Raw genomic sequence first — 8135 nt, forward strand, 5'->3', positions numbered from 1 at the left:
GCCAGTGTTTTATAAAGGCTTAGCATAACCTGCTTGCTTTTGTACTCTATTCCTCTATTAATAAAGTCAAGGATCCTGTATGCTTTTTTTTAACAGCCTTCTCAACTTGTCCTGCCACCTTCTAAGATTTGTGTACATACACCCCGAGGCCTCTCTGTTCCTGCACCCTCTTTAAAACTGGACCATTTAGTTTATATTGCCTCTCCTCATTCTTCCTACCAAAATGAATCACATCACACTTCTCTACATTAAATTTAATCTGCCACGTTTCTGCCCATTTCACCAGTCTGGCTACGTCCTCCTGAATTCTGTTACTATCCTCATTCTTTGCTACATTTCCGAGTATCGTGTCATCTGTAAATTTTGAAATTTTGCCCTGTATCCCCAAGTCCAGGTCATTGATATATATCAAAAAAAGCAGTGGTCCGAATCAATGTTCACGTTAAGTTGCGCAGCCATGCAGCGGTCTGGAGGTCCCGTGCAGCCGGCTCACCGCCCTATAAATGGAAAAATCGCGCATGCGCGGAAATTTGAATGGGCCATGCAGCCCGTTAAAGGGGCCACGCACCTCAAAAAAAAGAGGGAACATTGGTCCTAATACCGACCCCTGGGGAACATCACTGTTTACCTCCCTCCAGTCTGAAAAGAAACTGTTCACCACTACTCTCTGCTTTCTGTCCCTTGGCAGAAAATTGGGAGGGGGCGACAGCAAACAGCACCTGATTTCTCGCTAAGGACTCAGGGGAGCAGGGGATTAGCCCCACTTTAAATGTCATTCTCTTACATATACATTAATAAAAAGGGAGACGCTGTCCCTTTAAAATCGGTCATCCACGGGGAGGCGGTCCCTTTAATGAAAATCTCCTAGAAAAAGAGAGCGCCTGTCCCTTTAAGAGAACCCCCACCACTCCCATATTTGTCTTAAAGTGCTTGAAATTAATAATTAAAAACGCAGAAAATTAATATTTAAATAATTAATTCGGAGAAAAAATCTTTTTCCTCACATTCGCTCCACAGGGTTTCTTGTTTCTGTTTCATCAATTTAAAAACAAACTGCTTTTTTATGATTAGCCATGATCGCATTGACAGGATTAATTAAAAATGTCCTAGTAAAGGATCCCCTTGGAATGAGTGACCATAACATGGTTGAATTCCATATTCAATTAGAGGGTGAGAAGGTTGGATCTCAAGCAAGCGTGCTAAGCTTGAATAAAGGAGACTATGAAGGTATGAGAGCGGAATTGAGTAGAGTGGATTGGGAAAATAGATTAAAGGGTAAGACGATACATGATCAGTGGTGTACATTTAAGGAGTTATTTTACAACTTCCAAAAAATATATATTCCACTGAGAAGAAAAGGGTGTAAAAGAAAAGACAGCCATCCGTGGCTAAGTAAAGAAATTAAGGATAGTATTCGACTAAAAACAAGGACATATAAGGTAGCCAAATCTAGTGGGAGGATAGAGGATTGGGAAAACTTTAAAAGACAGCAAAAAATAACAAAAAGATTGATTAAGAAAGGGAAGATAGATTATGAAAGTAAATTAGCAAAAAATATAAAAACAGATACAGTAGTAAGAGGTTTTATAGTTATATAAAAAGAAAAAGGGTGGCTAAAGTAAATGTTGGTCCCTTAGAGGATGAGACCGGGAAATTACTGGTGGGAAATATGGAGATGGCAAAAACATTGAATGAATATTTTATATCAGTCTTTACATTAGAAGACACTAAGAATATCCCAACACTGGACAAACAGGGGGCTAAAGGGGGGGGGGGGGGGAGAGAAGCTAAACACGATCAAAATCACTAAGGAAGTGGTACTCGGTAAAATAATGGGACTCAAGGCGGATAAATCACCTGGACCTGATGGCTTACATCCTAGGGTCTTGAGGGAAGTGACGGTAGGGATTGTGGATACATTGGTAATAATTTTCCAAAACTCCCTGGACTCGGCAAAGGTCCCAGCAGACTGGAAAACTGCTAATGTAACACCCTTATTTAAAAAGGGCAGTAGACAGAAGGCTGGAAACTATAGACCGGTTAGCCTAACATCTGTGGTAGGTAAAATTTTGGAGTCCATTATTAAGGAGACAGTAACAGGACATTTGGATAATCATAATTTAATAGGGCAAAGTCAGCATGGTTTTATGAAGGGGAAGTCATGTTTGACAAATTTGCTGGAGTTCTTTGAGGAAGTAACATATAGGGTGGATAAAGGGGAACCAGTGGACGTAGTGTATTTAGACTTCCAAAAGGCATTTGACAAGGTGCCACACAAAAGATTATTGCTTAAGATAAAAAATCACAGGATTGGGGGTAATATTCTGGCATGGATAGAGGATTGGCTATCTAACAGAAGGCAGAGAGTTGGGATAAATGGTTCATTCTCAGACTGGCAATCAGTAACTAGTGGTGTTCCGCAGGGGTCAGTGCTGGGTCCCCAACTCTTTACAATCTATATTAACGATTTGGAGGAGGGGACCGAGTGTAACATATCAAAGTTTGCAGATGATACTAAGATGGGAGGGAAAGTAGTGAGTGAGGAGGACATAACAAACCTGCAAGGGGACATCGACAGGCTAAGTAAGTGGGCAGAGATTTGGCAGATGGAATACAATACTGGAAAGTGTGAGGTTATGCACTTTGGCAGGAAAAATCGTAGAGCAAGTTATTATCTTAATGGCAAGAAACTGGAAAGTACTGAAGTACAAAGGGATCTGGGGGTCCTGGTGCACGAAACTCAAAAGGTTAGTATGCAGGTGCAGCAAGTGATTAAGAAGGCCAATGGAATGTTGGCTTTCATTGCTAGGGGGATAGAATATAAAAATAGGGAGGTATTGCTTCAGTTGTACAAGGTATTGGTGAGACTGTGTACAGTTTTGGTGTCCATACTTAAGAAAGGACATACTTGCTCTCGCGTCAGTACAAAGAAGGTTCACTTGGTTAATCCCGGGGATGAGGGGATGGACATATGAGGAGAGGTTAAGTAGATTGGGACTCTACTCATTGGAGTTCGGAAGAATGAGAGGCGATCTTATTGAAACATATACGATTGTGAAGGGGTTGGATCGGGTGGATGCGGGGGAAGATGTTCCCGATGATGGGTGAAACTAGAACTAGGGGGCATAGTCTTAGAATAAGGGGCTGCTCTTTCAAAACTGAGATGAGGAGGAACTACTTCACTCAGAGGGTGGTAGGTCCATGGAATATGCTGCCCCAAAAAGCTGTAGAAGCTACATCATTACATAAATTTAAAACAGAAATAGACAGTTTCCTAGAAGTAAACGGAATTAAGGGTTACGGGGAGCGGGCAGGAATTTGGACACGAGTCTAGGTTCGGATCGGTCATGGCCCTGTGGGTAGCGGAGCGGGCCCAGGGGCCGTGTAGCCTGATCCTGCTCCTATTTCGTGTGTCTAATTCTGTTAGATTCAGGAGATGGTTCTGCGATAGTGGATTGGCGGTTAGGATCAGATCAGCCATGATCTTATTGAATGGCGGAGCAGGCTCGAAGGGCCGAATAGCCTGATCCTGCTCCTATTTCATGTGTCTAATTCTGTTAGATTCAGGAGATGGTTCTGTGATAGTGGATTGGCGGTTAGGATCAGATCAGCCATGATCGCATTGAAGGGCGGAGCAGGCTCGAAGGGCCGAATTGCCTACTCCTGCTCCTATCTTCAAGGTTTCTATGTTTAAAACAAGTATCTTCTGTAAAATAAAATTAGTTTGAGCTGTAAAATGGGAAAGGAACATTAAAAATAAACTTTCCCAGGATCACAGATTATGACCAGGCCGCTTTACAAAATGGCGGCGGGCCGATCCCAGGTCCCGCCTCCTCCTTCGCCGCGATTGGTTGGAGGACCAAAGCCCCTCGGTCGGTCCTCCAGGCTCCGCCTCCCCTCGCTCATTGGTGGAGAGCTCAGTGTCAGTCAGTGCACGCCGGCGACGTCGTGACGTTGCAGGGTGGGCGGTTGGAGCAGGCGGGAAATTAAATTCATTTAAATTAAATCTCCCGTCAGGCTCCTCTGTCCCAATCAGCCGGCGCAAGTCCCGCCCTCGGGCTCCCCGATTGGTTGGAGGACCCGCCGCCGGCTCGCTCCTCCAGCCCCGCCCCGCTCGCTGCCTATTGGTCGGAAGCTCCCGTCAATCAGGCCCTGGGCCCGGGTCCTATCTTCTATGTACTTTCAGTGGTGACTTTTATAAACTGGTTTTACAGGAAATTAGAAGAGGAGGGGAGAGATTTGAAGACACTCGGTCCCTTTGTGACGCTAAAGTTGCAGCTGACCCCGCGCATGCGCCCCATGACCCCGCCCTCTCCTGCTCCACAGGCGCCCGGCCCGCACCGCGCATGCTCAGCACACACCCTGGGCTACTGTCAATCATCCTCCCCCACTGAACAGGCCCCGCCCCTCTCTCTACTCCGCATGCGCCGCCAGGCCCCTCTCCCGAGGATGAGCCGCTACCGCGCCTGCGCAGGGCCTCGGATTCTGGGTCGGCCCGGGCAACCGCGAGAGTCCGGATCACCGGCGGAAAGTGAGTTTTATGAAAGTTTTTTTTTATATAGCGGAAAGAAGCGCGGGCGGGGAGATAAATAAAAAGAAAATACAAACCGCACCGTCCCAGCGCGGAGCGGATTAAGCGGCCGCAGCCCCTTGTCTTCTGCAGGGAGCCGGATGACGTCACAATCGGGCCCCAGCCTCAGGGAGGAAGGTCCCGCCCCCTTGCCGCGCCGCCATTGGTTGGAGGACCAGGCCGCCCAGTTCAGTCCTCCCAGCTCAGCCCCCTTCCTATTGGTCAGCGCTCCCGTCAGTCAGAATCATATTATTCCGGCTCACGCCGCCACCCCGCGCGGTTCAATCCGCTCTCTCAGGTTTGGGTTTTCTGGTATTTTACTTTATAATCTCGCTCATCGCTCCCCCCTTCACCTCGATTTAAATCAATTCCCCAAACACTTTACTTTACCCCGGCCGCTGAATTCGCCTCTTCCCCGGGCTCGGCCTTCTGCCTTCTCCCCGGAGGCCTCGCGCAGGCGCACTGGCAGCCTCGTTTTGTGGTGGGGCCGAATGCGCGGCCCCGCCTCTCCACATTTAAAGGGACACCCACCCCGTCCACATTTAAAGGGAAACCCACCCCCTCCACATTTAAAGGGAAACCCACCTCCTTCACATTTAAAGGGACACCCACACCCTGCACATTTAAAGGGACACCCACCCCCTCCACATTTAAAGGGACACACACCCCCTCCACATTTAAAGGGACACCCACCTCCTCCACATTTAAAGGGACTCCCTCCCCCCCTCTCATGTCCTCTACTCTGGAGGAGGAATTCCTTGAGTGTTTACGGGATGGTTTCCTGGACCAATATGTCGAGGAACCAACCAGAGATCAGGCCATCTTAGACTGGGTATTATGTAACGAGAAAGGATTAATTAGCAATCTTGTTGTACGAGGCCCCTTGGGTCAGAGTGATAATAATATGATTGAATTCTTCATTAAGATGGAGAATGAAGTTGTTGACTCAGAGACTAGGGTCCTAAATTTAAATAAAGGAAACTACAATGGTCTGAGGAGCAAGTTGGGTAGCATTGATTGGGGAATGTCACTCAAAGGGTTGACGGTGGATGGGCAGTGGCAAACATTCAAAGACCGCATGGATGAACTACAGAATTTGTTCATCCCAGTTTGTCATAAAAATAAAACAAAAAAGGTGACTCAACCGTGGCTAACAAGGGAAATTAGGGATAGCATAAGATCCAAGGAGAGGACATATAAATTGGCCAGAAAAAGCAGTAAACCTGAGGATTGGGAGCAGTTTAGGATTCAACAAAGGAGGACAAAGGGATTAATTAAGAAGGGGAAAATAGAATATGAGAGTAAGCTTGCAGGGAACATAAAAACTGACTGTAAAAGGTTTTATAGATATGTGAAGAGAAAAAGAACATAAGAAGTAGGAGCAGAAGTAGGCCATACGGCCCCTCGGGCCTGCTCCGCCATTCAATAGGATCGTGGCTGATCCGAACCTAGACTCACGTCCACTTCCCTGCCCGCTCCCCTTAACCCCTAATTCCCTTATCAGTTAGGAAACTGTCTATCTCCATTTTAAATTTATTTAATGTCGCAGCTTCCACAGCTCTCTGAGGTAGTAAATTCCATTGATTTACCACCCTCTGAGTGAAGAAGTTTCTCCTCATCTCAGTTTTGAAACGGCAGCCCCTTATTCTAAGATTAAGCCCCCTAGTTCTAGTCTCACCCATTAGTGGAAACATCCTCCCCACATCCACCCGATCAAGCCCCCTCACAATCTTATATGTTTCGATAAGATCGCCTCTCATTCTTCTGAATTCCAATGAGTAGAGGCCCAACCTACTCAACCTTTCCTCATAAGTCAACCCCCTCATCTCTGGAATCAACCGAGTGAACCTTCTCTAAACTGCCTCGAGAGCAAGTATATCTTTTCTTAAATATGGAAACCAAAACTGTTTGCAATATTCCAGGTGTAGCCTCACCAGTACCCTGTATAGCTGAAGCAAGACTTCCCTGCTTTTATACTCCATCCCCCTTACAATAAAAGCCAAGATTCCATTGGCCTTCCTGATCATCTGCTGTACCTGCATACTAACCTTCTGTGTTTCATGCACCAGGACCCCCAGATCCGTGTGTACTGTAGCACTTTGCAGTTTCTCTCCATTTAGATAATAACTTGCTCTTTGATTTTTTCTGCCAAAGTGCATAACCTCACACTTTCCAACATTATATTCCATCTGCCAAATTTCTGCCCACTCACGTAGCCTGTCTATGTCCTTTTGCAGGTTTTTTATGTCCTCACTCACTGCCTTCCCTCCCATCTTTGTATCATCGGCAAACTTGGATATGTTGCACTCGGTCCCCTCCTCCAAATCGTTAATATAGATTGTAAAGAGTTGGGGTCCCAGCACTGACCTCTGCGGAACACCACTAGTTACTGATTGCCAACCCGAGAATGAACCATTTATCCCAACTCTCTGATTTCTGTTAGATAGCCAATCTTCCACGCATGCCAGTATATTACCCCCAATCCCGTGATATTTTATCTTGTGCAGTAATCTTTTGTGTGGCACCTTGTCAAATGCCTTTTGGAAGTCCAAATACACCACATTCACTGGTTCCCCTCTATTCACCCTGTTTGTTACATCCTCAAAGAATTCGAGCAAATTTGTCAAACATGACTTCCCCTTTATAAAACCATGCTGACTCTGTCAGATTAAATTATGCTTATCCAAATGTCCTGTTACTGCTTCCTTAATAATGGACGCCAACATTTTACCAACCACAGATGTTAGGCTAACTGGTCAATAGTTTCCAGCCTTTTGTCTACCTCCCTTTTTAAATAAGGGCATTACATTAGCAGTTTTCTGATCTGCTGGGACCTTGCCTGAATCCAGGGAGTTTTGGAAAATTACCACCAATGCATCTGCAATCCCCATCGCTACCTCTCGCCAGACCCTAGGATGTCAGCCATCAGGTCCAGGGGATTTATCCGCCTTAAGTCCCATTATCTTACCGAGTACCATCTCCTTAGTGATTTTAATTGTGTTTAGCTCCTCCCCCCCTATAGCCCCCTGTTTGTCCAGTGTTGGGATATTTTCAGTGTCCTCTACTGTAAAGACAGATACAAAATATTTGTTCAGCGTTTTTGCCATCTCCATGTTCCCCACTTCTAATTTCCCGGTCTCGTCCTCTAAGGGACCAATGTTCACTTTAGCCACCCTTTTTCTTTTTATATAACTTTAGAAACTCTTGCCATCTGTTTTTATATTTTTTGCTAGTTTACTTTCATAATCTATCTTCCCTTTCTTAATTAATCTTTTAGTTATTCTTTGCTGGCTTTTAAATGCTTCCCAATCTTCTATCCTCCCACTAGATTTGGCTACTTTATATGCCCTTGTTTTCAGTCGGATACTATCCTTTATTACTTTACTTAGCCACGGATGGCTGTCTTTTTTTTTACGCCCCTTTTTCCTCAGTGGAATATATTTTTCTTGAAAGTTGTGAAATATCTCCTTGAATGTACACCACTGCTCATGTACCGCCTTACACCTTAATCTATTTTCCCAGTCCACTTTAGTCAACTCTGCTCTCATACCTTCATAGTCTCCTT

Source organism: Somniosus microcephalus, unplaced genomic scaffold (genome assembly GCF_052327205.1).
Source record: "Somniosus microcephalus isolate GS21.2 unplaced genomic scaffold, FLI_Smic_1.0 scaffold58, whole genome shotgun sequence".
NCBI classification, from domain to species: Eukaryota; Metazoa; Chordata; class Chondrichthyes; order Squaliformes; family Somniosidae; genus Somniosus; species Somniosus microcephalus.